The sequence below is a fragment of the Micromys minutus genome, assembly GCF_963924665.1.
Source record: "Micromys minutus genome assembly, chromosome: 7".
Lineage (NCBI taxonomy): Eukaryota > Metazoa > Chordata > Mammalia > Rodentia > Muridae > Micromys > Micromys minutus.
In genome coordinates this window covers 73,888,950-73,903,861 of record NC_137976.1, presented here as the reverse complement: position 1 = coordinate 73,903,861, position 14,912 = coordinate 73,888,950, and the positions used below count along the sequence as shown (strand labels likewise).

The 14,912-nt window shown below is 45.2% G+C and overlaps 1 protein-coding gene across 1 annotated transcript in view; it reads right to left on the bottom strand.

Moving 5' to 3' along the window:
* GNB1L (G protein subunit beta 1 like) overlaps positions 1 to 14,912 on the bottom strand; it is a 54,822-nt gene that overhangs the window by 22,807 nt on the left and 17,103 nt on the right. The window lies entirely within an intron of this gene.

The window sequence follows — 14,912 nt, the reverse complement described above, 5'->3', positions numbered from 1 at the left end:
CCTCTGTGGTAGAGTATTTGCCTAGCGAGCCCAAGGCCCTGGGCTTCACTCCTTGTACCACAACAGAAAAGGAACCTTTGCTTGGCCAAACTTGACTCAGGTTTGCAGGCATTCTTATAGGCACACATGAATACTTTAGCAAAACCTCTACGACAGTTTAAAATCATACCCATACCTATCATTTGAATGCTTTCTAAATGATGGGGGCCCTCAGCCTTTACTGTCCACCAAAAGTAACATTTGCTTATCCTGACCACTTTCAGCACAAATCCCCATGGCTGCTGCCTCCTCCCTCCTATTTTCCATGCACTTCCCTACTGTTCCTGCAAAGTTAGGCCTAATTTCTTTCTCTCACAAGAACCCACTGTCATGGTCCTTGACTCTGAGACAGTCCACGAGTCAGGTACTCAGACTGTCTCCTCCCACAAGGGCCCTGCAAACTCATAGCACACATCCTGACACAGCCTGGGCTGAGTCCCTTCCTAAGCAGGCTTTACTCTGTGCCTCTCTCAGAAGCTCTCCCCTATGGAGTATTTTTCTTTCCTCCCTAAAGCACAGTAATGATGTGCTTGTATGATGACTCCCACTCCTGCTCCATGGCTAGTGAAAGGAGTGTGGACTGCGCTGCCCCTGCCTTGCACCCAGTGGCTCAGCAGACATGGGCTTGCAAGTGAGAGCTACCTGGAGTCCTGAGAAAGCTACTAACAGCCCTCCTGGATCACACCCTGCCAAATCTTCTAATTACATCCACTCTGCATAGCACACTTTTCTTTTTTGAGAAACTGAGGCAGAAATCGGGGTGAGCTGCCTTAGATTCCTGGGAATGGGCAGAACAGTCAGGAAGGGAACATGGAAGGGGCAGGACCAAGTCATTTGACCACACCCACAGAGCTGCTACCCCAGCAGGCAGACCACTCCTCGAATCACAGGACTTGTACTAAGACTTGTTAGGGTCTACCTTGCAACAGCAAACTTTCCAGTGCCCTAGACCACACACTGAACCTCTGCAGACCACCCTCCTTGCACCACCCCAGTCCTACAGTTGGCTGCTCTTGACAAGCCACAAGCTGGGTGAGGGTACAGGGGAAAAGGCCAGAGGGAGACAGCAGGGGGCCTGCAGCAGCTTGTTTCAGGAGCCTTTCCACTGGGCAGGGCAAATCCTACTCTACTTATATGCAGCCGGAACAGCAGGGAAAGGCAGCTCTGCCCAACTTGGGTGGCAGTTGCAACTATCAAAAGAACACAGCAAGGAAAGGAACATAGCAAAGGAGCTACTAGGCAGGGTTCTCGTAGAGAGGAGACTGGGCTCCAAGTCTTTGCAGAATGTGGGAAGAGAGACGGGCTGACGCCACACCCAGCTGTTAGAAGCCAGACTGAGGAAGCCTTCTGTAATGGGGAGCCTCCTGAGGCCATCCCACCAGGTACTGCTTCCAAAGTGTCCTGTGCCCTCACCTTTTCTTCTGTTAGGAGAAATGAAGCTACGGGCTCTGAGCCACACCACAGTGGAAGAAGACACACAACAGCCAAAATCAGGCCACCAGGGAGTCACCAGGTCCTGTGGAGGGTAGACCAGGATGGGGCTATGATCAGGGCTGTGCCACGCCAGTGAGGTCTGCACCCATGCCAGTGGCAAGAGATGAGACATGAATCCAGTCCTTCTGACCTGATGCAGGTCCCACCAGGTCAAGCCCTTCCTGGACTAACTCTACCCTTGGACCCTGTCTCTACCTCCCTCAAGGGCTTTCAAAGAAAATGAGGTCACAGGAATGCACATACAAACTACCAAATCCCCCTTTTTGGAGGGAGGGTGAACAGGAAGGAGCTTTGGCTAAATAAAATTGCTAAAAGCTGACTAAATCTTCAAAAACATGAGGGTGACTTCTACTTCTGCTAGAGGAGAGACAGGACCTCACACTGTTGTTCACAGACACATCCCAAATCACAGACGCTGAAAGAACTGCCTCAAGCAGGTGCCTCAAAGGACAGAGTCAAAGGGCAGCTGTTGGTCCTCTGAAACCCAGCTGTGTTCTTGCCTGATACAGGTCCACAGGCCCTAGCTTCACCACTATCAAGAACTTGATCTTTTAAAGCAACATCACTCAGATCACCCAGCAAGAAAGCTCCAAGACCAGTCGGGGCATCTTGCCACATGGGTCCAGGCTACCTTTGTAGTCACATGGTACAATCCAGATTCCACACATACTGTAGTCATGCGAATATACATAGACACCTAGAGGCTCACACTTATGCATGCAAACATAAGCACCTACCCACATGGACACACCCTCTTCATATGTATTCCATATTCGGGGGCATACAGACCCCCCAGGCGCACACCAAAGCATGTGTGCACACTTGTGTTCACATGCACATTCATACACACATACGCATAAGAGTTCTCACACCATGACCCTGGGCAGTGCCAGCTGAAGCTCAGCCCACACTTGCCACCTGCCTGCGGCATGGTGGGAGTTTCCAGAATCTTACAGCAAAAGGCTCATTGTAAGGTGATGAAATCAAGGTCTCCTCTATTGTCTCCCCAGAAATGCAGGGAACAAACCCGTCACGTCACGCTGTTACAACAGCTGAAAAGCTCAGGCCAAAATGATGCATCAACAATTAAGGGCTCCATCATTTCAGGCAATTAAAATAAACGCTTTATTTGAAAACTAATTAATTCTACCTACATATTTTTCCTATGACAATATCCTATGATTACTTGATTTATGACATCTAATTATTCTTTATTAATCTAATTGAGAATAATTGTATTATCTTATCTCTCCTGGCCGCTGGCCACTGGCTGTCCCTGGTGGAGGCTGCAGCCCCTGTGCTTGGCCCATGTACTGGGCTGCTGCACGACTCTGACCCAATCTCTTCCTCAACGCGTGGGAAGGCAAACTATCAGAAAAAATCCAGAGTACATTCTGGTTCTTCAAGATGCCCAAGTGAGACAGTTTACTTAAAAATCTATAGGAGAGACATCCTGGTGATTTGGAAAATGGATGACCTTTCCTATAAATGCTACTACAAAGTGCCCTGGAAGCGCAGAAGGTCCTCGGCTCCATACCCGTACCTTAAATGATAACAGTGTCCCCCTTGGGCAAACCACAGCAGCCTTTGTTTAGAGGCCTCGGGATTCCCCAGGAGTGGTTCCCTCTCAGTGACTCTACTGCTGGTTTTATGACTTTACACAAGCTAGTATAGTCCAGGAACAGGGAGCCCCATGGAGCAAATGCCTACAGGCAAGTATATGGAGGGCATTTTCTTGAGTAATGATTGCTGTGGGAGGCCCGGCCCACTGGCAGTGGTACCAAGCCTGCGAAGGTGCTCCTGGACTGCATAAAAAAGCAAGCTGAGCAAGCCTCGGAGTTATAAACTAGCAAGCAGTGTTCCTCCGTGGAGTTCCTGCCCTGAATTCCCTCAATGACAGTCTGTGAACAGGACAAGTAAGCCAAATCAACCCTTTCCTCCCCTAGTTGCTTTTAGTCATGGAGTTTTATCACAGCAATAGAAAACAAACTAATTCCAGTTTGGGATATATCCCAAATCAGATCTGAAAAAGACTCAATCTGGTAAAAGGTTGATAGGAAATAGGTTTCCAAGGTACTCTTTTAAGGTTACTCATCACCAAAGGAAAGTTTGCCTTTACAATGGAGACACCTAGCTGCCATCACCTTCCCCAAATGATACAGGCTGGTGAACAGCAGGTCAGCTTATCTCCTGATGTGTGATAAGATATGGCACCATCTGCAGGAACCCATGCTGACAATGTTCAAACATGAGCCTGGCCATGAGGAAACAGACACAGACTGTACAAAACAGTGTAGCTTAGGCTGTGAAATGGCCATGGTCAAGAGAAACTACAGAAACAAAAGGCAGCAACTCTTCCATCTTAAAATAGACTGAAGAGATAGCAAAACCAGCTGAGCAGCTCTTGGGAGGCAGAGGCAGGAGGATCTCTGGGTCCAAGGCCAGCCTGGCCTACATAATGAGTTCTAGGACAGTGAGGGCTACACAGAGAACCCTGTCTCACCTCTCTCCTATGTATGTGAGACGTACACACAGACAGACAGGCACACATACACAGAGAAGGAGGGGGTAGATCAAAACCCACTGCAGCATGTAAACCTCAGATACTGGATATTAAAACAGATACTGGTCGATCAACAGAGGGGCTAGGTGGCACATGCCTTTAATCCATCATGTGGGAGGCAGAAAGAAGCATGTGGATCTCTGTGAGTGTAAGGTCAGCCTGGTCTACGGAGTTCCACGCTGGATAGACAGAGCCACAGAGACACCTTCTCTCAAAAGAGGAAAGGGGCTGGGGAGAGAAAAAAGAGAAGGAAGGCGAGGGCCATCAGGGGTGTCTCAGTGGATAAAGGCACTTTCCACACAAGTCTGGCAACCTGAGTTGAGCCCCAGAGCCCACACGGTAGGAGAGAAAGCCACAAAGTCATTCTCCAACCCCTACATGCATGCAACAACACCCTCATATCATTCACATACATACAAATTTAATTAAGTACATAATAAGTAAAAGCCAAGGGGAGAGCCATGATGGATATTTGGGGACATCTGCTTTTGCTGATATTTGAGAAAGTCTGGGCACAGGCAACAGATCATATGGCATGATTTGTGTGTGTGTGACGTACTTTAAATTTAAAAAACATTTTTAAGCTGGGTGGTGGTAGCACACGCCTTTAATCCCAGCACTTGGGAGGCAGAGGCAGGCAGATCTGTGGCCAGCCTAGTCTACAGAGTGAGTTCTAGGACAGCCAGGACTACACAGAAAAACACTGTCCCAAAAAAATAATAATTTTTTGTTGTTTATGGATGTTTGCCTGCATGTGTCTATGTACCAAATACATGTCTAGTATCTGCAGAGGTCAGAACAGGGCATTAAATTCCTGGAGCTTGAGTTGTGAATGGTTATGAGACACCATGTAGGTATTAGGAATTGAACCTGGATCTTCTGCAAGGACAAGTGATCTTACTCACTAAGCCATCTCCCTGTGTATTAGTTGGTTTTTGTTTTGTTTTGCTTTGTTTTTTAACTTGGTAAGAAACCAGGAAACAACAGGAAACATTAAAACTTATCAATAGAAGAAATTCAAAAAATGCTGAAATAAACTATTAAAAAAGCAGAGACATTAAGGGCATAAAGTCCAAGAAGTGAGAGAAGAGGTCAGAGAGGAGGAAAACAATGAAATACACAGTAAGTGAAAGTTCGGGAAAGACGAGCATTTAGCGAGGATACAGTAAACGCACTGATGTGTACATCATGATTGAATTCTGAAAAACAGCAGGAACAGCACCGGGCCGGAGACAGCTGCCCGCAAGTAGTTTCTCCCCCAAGGACGCACGCACAGGGGCCGGAGACAGCTGCCCGCAAGTAGTTTCTCTCCCAAGGACACGCACAAAAGCCAAGTCCGAGGTAGTGCTGGAGCCTTTACGTGTGGAACCTATTTATAACAACTCAGACTCACCGTAGAGGGAGTAAGAACCTCCAGGTCACATGGGCGCACTCCCTGAGCGAGAATCTCACACCTGAGCAGCAATCTGGACCCCGGTCTGGTGATGGGCTCATTCCCTCTTGCACACACATGCAACATGATGTCATCTCCACAGCTCTTCACCAGAGCCCACCACTGAGGCTGCCCACTTCCCCACATAGTACCCCTTTGTTCTAGGCTGGCTTTCCTCAAGCATGTCACTGTAGTAAGGAACATCACCCTATGACACCAAGCCTTCTCCCCCCGGCCAATTTCTTTCTTTCTTTCTTTCTTTTTTTTTTTTTTTTTTTTTGGATATCCTCTGTATTTACATTTCAGATGTTATCTCCTTCCCACAATCCCCTCCCCTTCCCATTGCCTCCATGAAAGTGCTCCAGTTCTTAACCACCCTCTCCCCCCTCAGCACCTTGGCATTTCCCTACACGGGGAAAACAAGCCTTCACTGGACCAAAGTCCTCTCCTCCCATTGATGCCAGAAAATGCTGTCCTCTGCTGCATATGCACCTGGGCCCTGGGTCTCTCCGTGTGAACTCACTGGTTGGACACCAAGCCTTCTTACACTTCTACTCATGAGCCCTTCACACCTGAGAAATTTTCACAGCCTTGGGTCTATAAATACACATAATAGATTTACTGATAGTAAGGCATAAATTTATTCTAAAGCAATTTCTGGGTGTACATTTATTAAAGATAAAAGCAAGATTGCAGGCTAATAAGATGAATATGCCTATTTTTATATAAAACTTGTCTTGCTTGAACATCTGACATCACAGAATATAGAGAATCTTCAATGTTTTCAGATGGAAAGGATAACTTAACTTTTACCACTGTCAATACCACTGCCACAAAATGGCAGAAGTATGTTTAGGGTTATTTTAAACATTGTTGGAAATTCTCTCCCAATCCCAAGCTAAATTTTATTAAACAAATTAAACTAGACTCAAATCATCAACTCAAACAATAATTTTAAAAATTAAGCAAATATAATTTAAATATAATATACTAATTTGATACCTACCTGATCAGGAATAATAGGGAAAATTATTTTTTTCTTTTCTCTAGCCTTTTGTAGGAAAGTTGAGAAGAAAAGACAGACACCTGGGTGGATGTAAAAGTCTCTCCTCACCCACTCAGTGAACAGGAATGGCCTCTTCATATGTATGTTCTGCCAACAGGTGTGTCTATGTGCCACACGTGTGCCTGGTGTCCACAGAAGTCCAAAGAAGGTGTCAGGTCCCCTGGAACTGGGGTTGTGAGCTGCCACGTGAGTGCTGGGGACTGAACCAAGGTACAAAGAAGAGTGCTGAGGCCTCTATCACCCCTCCAGTCCTCACCAATAAACCTTTAATCCCAGGCTCAGGAGCCAGAGGGAGGGTGGAGTGCAGGGGCTCAAAGTCTCATCTACATACTGAGCTCCAGGACAGCCTCCATGGACGAGGCCTGTGTAGAGAGACCCTGTCTCAAACAAACAAAGCAGCCATGGGGCTGTCGCTGGGCTGGATAGTTCAGAGCACTGGATGCTTTTCCAGAGGTCCCAGGGTTCAGTTCCCAGCACCCATACAATGGTTCACTAGCAGCTCTAACTCTAATTCAAGGGTATTTGATGCCATCTTCTGGCTTCTGTGGACACTGCATGCATATGGTACACAGACATACATTCAGGCAAAATACCCATACAGATACAGAAAAAATTTAAATCTACAATATTTGTATATATTGGATACTAGCCCTCTACCAGATGTAGGATTGTCAAAGATCTTTTCCCAATCTGCTGGTTGCTGTTTGTCCTAATGTCAGTGTCCTTGTCCTTACAGAAGCTTTGCAATTTTATGAGATCTATTTGTCAACTCTTGATCTTAGAACATAAGCCTTGGTGTTCTGTTCAGGAACATTTCCCCCGTGCCTATGTGTTCAAAGCTCTTCCCCACTTTATCTTCTATTAGTTTGAGTGTATCTGGTTTAATGTGGAGGTCCTTGATCTACTTGGATTTGAACTTTGTGCAAGGAGATAAAAATGTATTGATTTGCATTCTTCTGCATGCTGACTGCCAGTTGGACCAGCACCATTTGTTGAACATGCTATCTTTCTTCCACTGTATGATTTTTAACTCCTTTGTCAAAGATCAAGTGACCATAGGTGTGTGGGTCCATTTCTGGGTCTTCAATTCTATTCTGTTGATCTACCCGCCTGTCTCTGTACCAATACCATGCAGTTTTTATCACTATTGCTCTGTAATACAGCTTGAGGTCAGGAATGGTGATTCCCCCAGAAGTTCTTTTGTTGTTAAGAATAATTTTCACACAAAAAAGAATAATTTTCACTATCCTGGGTTTTTTGTTATTCCAAATAAATTTGCAAATTTCTCTTTCTAACTCTATAAAGAATCGAGTTAGAATTTTGATTGAGATTGCATTGAATCTGAAGATTGTTTCTGGCAAGATGGCCATTTTTACTATATTAATCCTGCCAATCCATGAGCATAGGAGGTATTTCCATCTTCTGAGATCTTCTTCAATTTCTTTCTTCAGAGACTTGAAGTTCTTGCCATACAGATCTTTTACTTACTTGGCTAGAGTTACACCAAGGTATTTTATATTATTTGTGACTATTGTGAAGGGTGTTGTTTCTCTAATTTCTTTCTCAGCCTGTTTAACCTTTGTGTAGAGGAAGGCTTCTGAGTTGTTTGAGTTAATTTTATATCCAGCCACTTTGCTGAAGTTGTTTATTAGCTGTAAGAGTTCTTTGGTGGAATTTTTGGGGTTTCTTAAGTATGTTATCATATCAATTGCAAATAATGACATTTTGACTTCTTCCTTTCCAATTTGTATCCCTTTGACCTCCTTTTATTGTCTAATTGCTCTGGTTAAGGCTTCAATTACTATATCCAATAAAGGGCTAACATCCAATATATACAAAGAACTCAAGAAGGTAGTTCAAATAACCAGAGAATCAAACAACCCTATTAAAAAATGGGGTACAGAACTAAACAAAAAGTTCTCAATTGAGGAATATCGAATGGCTGAGAAGAATCTAAGGAAGTGCTTGACATCATTAGCCACCAGAGAAATGCAAATCAAAACAACCCTGGGATTCCACCTCACACCAGTCAGAATGGCTAAGATCAAAAACTCAGGTGACAGCAGATGCTGGCAAGGATGTGGAGAAAGGAGTGGGACTGCAAGCTGGAACAACCACTCTGGAAATCAGTCTGAAGTTTCCTCAGAAAAGTGGATATAGTACTACCTGAGGACCCAGCTATACCACTCCGGAGCATATACCCAAGAGATGCTCTAACATATAACAAGGATATGCGCTCCACTATGTTCATAGAAGCTTTATTTATAATAGCCAGAAGCTGGAAAGAACTCAGATGTCCTTCAACGAAGGAATGGATACAGAAAATGTGGTACATTTGCATAGTGGAGTACTACTCAGCTATTAAAAACAATGAGTTCATGAAATTCTTAGGCAAATGGATGAAACTAGAAAACATCATCATGAGTGAGGTAACCCAATCACAACAAAACAGACATGGTATGCACTAACTGATAAGTGGATATTAGCTCAAAAGCTCAGATTACCCAAGATACAATCCACAGACCACATGAAGCTCAAGAAGGAAGACCAAGGTGCAGATGCTTCAGTCCTTCTTAGAAGGGAGAACAAAAATATTCACAGAAGGAAATATGGAGACAAAGTTTGAAGCAGAGACTGAAGGAAAGGCCATCCAGAGACTGCCCAACCTGGAGATCCAGCCCACATACAGCCACCACACCCAGAAAATATCGCTGACCCCAAGAAGTGCATGCTGAGAGGAGCCTGGTATAGCTGTCTCCTGAGAGGCTCTGCCAGATCATGACAAATAGAGGGAGATGCTCACAGCCAACCATTGAACCGAGAACAGAGTCCTGGATAGAGGAGTTAGAGAAAGAATTGAAGGAGCTAAAGGGGTTTGCAACCCCATAAGAACAACAATACCAACCAACCAGAGCTCCTAGTATCCAAACCACACATGGATGGACCCATGGCTCCGCCTGCATATGTAGCAGAGGATGGCCTTGTTGGGCATCAATGGGAAGAGAAGCCCTTGGTACTGCCAAGGCTCCATGCCCCAGTGTAGGGAAATGTCAGGGCTGGGAGATGGGAGGTTGTGGGTAGGTGGGTGGGGGAGTACCCTCATAGAAGCCGAGGGAGGGGATAGGGGGTTTTATGGAGGGGAAACTGGGAAAGGGGATAACATTTGAAATGTAAATAAAATATATCCAATAAAAAAATCTACAATTTTTTGTTTGTTTTGAGGAAAAACACAAATTGTAACAATGACAGGCTGAGAAGATGACTCCCCGGGTAAGAGCTTGTATAACAAAAGTGTGAAGACCTGAATTCACATTTCCAGCACCTGTGTAAAAAGCTGGCCACTGCACACCTAAATCCCAGTGCTGTGGGGAGCAGACACAGTCACTGGGACATGCTGGCTGACAGCTTAGCTCAAGGGACTAAGATAGAGCAGGTTAGAACAGGATGCCCAGAATCTTCTGTAGACCAAGCCAGCCTCAAACTCAGGGATTTCCACCTGTCTTTGACTTCTGAGTACTGGAACTAAAGGTATGCACACTTCAAGAAAGAAAAACTCCCCATGACACAAGCAGTATTAAAGCATTTACAATCATTAAGCCAGCTCTGAAGAGGTTGCTGTAAGGAACTCTTCAGATTGAAGAGAATGGTGAACTCCTGCAAGAGTCCACAAAATAAACGGCTACAGAGTGAGCCTACAGTGGCCTGGCCAGAGCTACACAGTAAAACAAACCAACCCAAAACTCTTTTATTTTAATTTTTTCCACTGTGACAGTTTTATTAGTTATGGTAGTCTGGACTGGCAGCCATATGGTCTTTTAGAATTTGAACTACATTGGGAACCATTACTATGGGGCTGGTAATATTTGAATAGGTCATGCTCTCTTGGTTTTTCATGCTTCTTTTGCTTTTGGAGTTGCAAATCTGGACTTGTTAATGTTTTTGAAGTCAGGTTTCTTCTCTCAGTAACATGTCTGCACTATTCAGGAGGACTAGATTAGTCGGGTTTAGGTGCTGTTTGTTAACGCTGATGTTTTGAGCACTAGGCGCTATCTGCAGTCCTCCCCTGAGAGGAGAATACTGTTTGCAACAACAATCACTCTCCAAGGCTAGACCCTCTATGAAAACAGTAAAACCCAGCACCAGGGAAGCAGAGGCAGGGGAATGTCTGAGTTCAAGGCTAGCCTGGTCTACAGAGTGAGTTCTAAGATAGCCAGGACTACACAAAGAAACCCTGTCACAGACAAACAGACAAACAAAAAGATTGTAAGTAGACCCTCTATAAGATATTCTTTAACTACTTTGAGGAGTAAAGAGACCCTCAAAGTATTTGTGTGTATGAGTGGGACCTAAATGTATGTACTAATGTTACTTACCATGTGTGTGTGAGGTGAACTTGAGTATAAGTATATACTAATATATCAGTTACCATGGATGTGTGAGTGGAACCTGTGTGTATGTACTAATATGTCAGTTACCACATTTGTGTGTATGCATGTAAAACCTCTGTGTATGTACTGACATGTCAGTTACCACGTGTGTGTGTGTGTGTGTATAAAACCTCTGTGTATGATGATATGTCAGTTATTATGTTTGTGAGTGTAGAGCCTGTGTGATATACTAATATGTCTGCACTTCAGAAGCAGAGGCAGCTCCAGGACAGTCAGGGATATGTATAGAGACCCTGTCCATGTCAAAGGAGGGAAGGGAGGGAGGGAAGGAAAGGAGGGAGGGAGGGGAGGGAGGGGAGGAAGGGAGGGAGGGGAGGGAGGGGAGGGAGGGAGGGAGGGAGGGAGGGAGGAAGGGAGGGAGGGAGGGAGGGAAGGAGAGAGGGAAGGAAGGAAGGAAGGAAGGAAAGAACTCTCATGATAATTGATTGGTTGAGGAAAGTAGATGGAATTGTAATTAGGAAGAACTGTAGGAAGGGGTGTGTTTGAATTTGTAACTTTGGTATTTATTATGTTAAAGCAAAACTGACTAATACATGGTAGGAGGCACAGTCTTTCTTTTATCTCTGCAAAGGGGATGCCCAGTCTTCCCAATGCATCTGCTGAAGAGACTGTCATTTTTCCAGGGCACTCTTTCGCTTCCATTAACTTCAGGTACAGCTCAGTGGGCGGGGCTTGCTGCACAAGCCTGAGGACCTGAGGCTGAGGACCATGTAAAAATGCCAGGCATGGGCTCCCAGTGCTGGGGAAACAGAGACACGCAGATCCCTAAGATTCACTGGCCAACCATCCTGGCTTACTCAGCGATTCCAGGGTAGTAAGAAACCCAACTCAAAACACAAAGCAGGGGCTGCAAAGATGGCTCAGTGGAGAGTGCTCACTGCTCCATCTGAAGACTGGAGCTCACACCCCGTACCTTCGCTGGGGTGGCTCACAAAGCCCTGTAACTCTAGCACCAAAAGATCCAACGTTCACCTTCTGACCATTGCGGAAACTTGTACATACACATATGCACAAATAAATAAAACAAAAAAACAAACCTCTCAGCTGGCTAGCATATTCACACACACATTCATTAGGACTTCATTCAGTGGTTTGTTATGAATGCTGGTCTCACACAATGAACTTGGAAGAATCCCCTTCCTTTAACTTTAAGTAAGATTTGAGACTGTTCTTGCTCGTTTGTTTAGGTTTTGTATTCATGTTTCATTTTTATAAAGTACTCTGCACCTACAGCATACCTATTTTCTGGTGTGCTAGCATATAGCTTTCACATTACTTTTGTGGTACCAATGGTAATGTCTCTTTTTTTTTCTCATTGACTTAATCTTTCTAGGCTTTTTTCTTAGTGCTAATCATGCTTCCCTGTAAAAACAAACTTTGTTTCAGTGATGTCTTGCACTGTATTTTTCTCAGTTCCTTTATCTTTCCAGACCTTTATTCTCTCCTCCTAATGTGGACTCGTTAGATCTCTCTGTTGTTGTGAGATCAGGTCTTACTATTGTATCCCTGGCTGGCTGGAATCTAGAGATCCACCTGCCTCTGCTTTCCAAGCACCTGGCTGATTAGTTCTTTTAAAGATATACCGACTGACTGACTGTGCATGTGTGTGTGTATACACATACATGGACACGGGTCTGACTGTGCATGTGTGTGTATACACTTACAGGGACACGGGTCTGACTGTGCATGTGTGTGTATACACATACAGGGACACGGGTCTGACTGTGCATTGGTTTGCATCTTCCATCCTTTCTATCCTGTTGAGACCAGGTCTCTCTTGTTCCTGTTGCTCTGCCGAATACCCCAGAAAGCAGCCCTACAATCTTCTAAGCAGTTTTCCTGTCTGCACCTCCCGTCTCACCACAGGCATGCTGGCACTGCAAACCCAGCACCTCATCTGTTTTCCTGGTTTTGTTACAGTATTCGGAACATGGGTTCTGGGGTTTGCTCTTGGTCGGCAGCTGAGTCACCCTCCCTGGGCTAGTTCCTGAGCCACACACTGTCACGCAATGCTTATCTGAAGCCTTTCTGCCTTTCTTGATGATGGAGGCATTCTTGGTGGCAAACATCTTAAAACGCCTTTTGCTGTGCCCCACATATTTTTTGAATACTATTTTTTTTCTGAGACAGAATTTCTCTGTGCAGTCCTGGCTGTCCTGGAACTCATTCTGAAGACCCCAAGCACACAGAGATCTGCCTGTGTCCGCCTCGCGAGTGCTGGGATTAGAGGTGTGGCCATCACTGCCTGGCTGTATTTCTATTTTCACATATCTCAAGACATTTTTATATTTCCCTTTTAATTTCTTTATTAGCCCACTAGTTGTTCAGGGGCACACTGTCTAGTTTTCACTTCTATAATTGCCATAGCTCCTCTTGCTGGTTTCTAGTTTTGTGATCAGAAAAGAGATTATTTTAATTTTAAAAAACTCATTGAGATTTGTTTTGTGGCCTACTACGTGGTTTACACTGGTGAGTAGCATATGCTGAGGAAAGAGTCCGCTCTGCAGCCGCTGGAGAGAGCGCTCTGTACGGCAGACTAGTTGGTCTAGGCGATAGCTTAACTCTGGTGTCGCACTGTTTGTGCCTGGGTAATCTGTCTCCTGGGAAGCTGACACCCCAGACATTAGTGTGCAAGATTCTATCTCTCCCTTTAGACCTGGTCCCATTTGGGCAGTGCTGTGTTGGATACATGCATTATCAATAGATGAGCTGAAACTTTTTATCATTATACAGTGATCTTCATTTTCTCACAGGCTTTTCTTTCTATCTGCATTAAGTATCTTTTTCTAGTCCTTCACTTTCGACCTATGACTTTACACAAGAAGTAGAGTTTAAAGTTTCCTTCACCCTTAAAGGGGGCTCCTTTTCCCCGAAGAGAGACTTTTCCCTGTAGGTGTACATTACCAGTGTGGCATATTGCTAGTGGACACAGTAGTGTAGTTTCTTCACTGGTGATAGATGTGGTTGTGTCAATGGTCTGCTTGTGGAGTCTGTGATACAGCTGTGTGCTACAGCTATGTCAGGGAGAGATCTGCTGCTGGGCAGACTGCTGAGCCACAGGCTGGTGGCTGTGTGGCAGGGTCTCCAGTGGGTGGGGCTGTCAGACTGAGTTTGTAGACTTGGGGGCACTGTGAGTTGGCAGCTAAGGAGCTGGCTCACAGGGGCGGAGTGAGGCTGCCACCTGGTTGGCTATCAAGTCATGCACAAATGTTCACAGGCACTTCAGGCTTGTGGTCAATGTCACTTTCCACTCTGTTCCCTGGTGCCATATCAGTTTAGAAGCCAGAGCCTTGACACTTCTGCTAGGTCCATATTTTCAGAAGCTGGGGCTACAGTGCTGCAGCTGATCACAAGTGTAAAGTAGTAATGGCAGGTCCCCAAGAACAGACACAGAACATCTGCTGGTTTCCAGGATGAGATGCACTACACTGGTAGGTTCAGACACTATAAGACCACAGATACTTAGGCATAGCGTGTGTGGGGTGTATGTAAAAACATGAGCTCTTAACTCTGTGGCATGACAGCCCTATGAACCCCAGACTACTCTCTGAATATCTCGGGTTCTGGGAGGGCTATGGAAGTCTGTCGACAGAGACAATAGGGACTCAGAGGTCTCCTTGTAAGTAGAAGTTGCCTTGGTCTGAGTTGGGAGAAGCCAGACACAGCCCTCTCCTCTCTATGGTTTTGGGTTCTGTGTCCCCCAGGGGTCCTGTTGTTTCTACTCCTTTCCAAACAATGCTGTCAGTCCCTGCAGTGGGATATAGTCACTTCTGTCCACCTTCTTGTTGACATCTCTTCTAGAGGGAAGGTTAAAGCATTACAAGACAGTAGAAGGGAAGATGAGGGTCAGTTAAGGGAACGTGAGCTCCA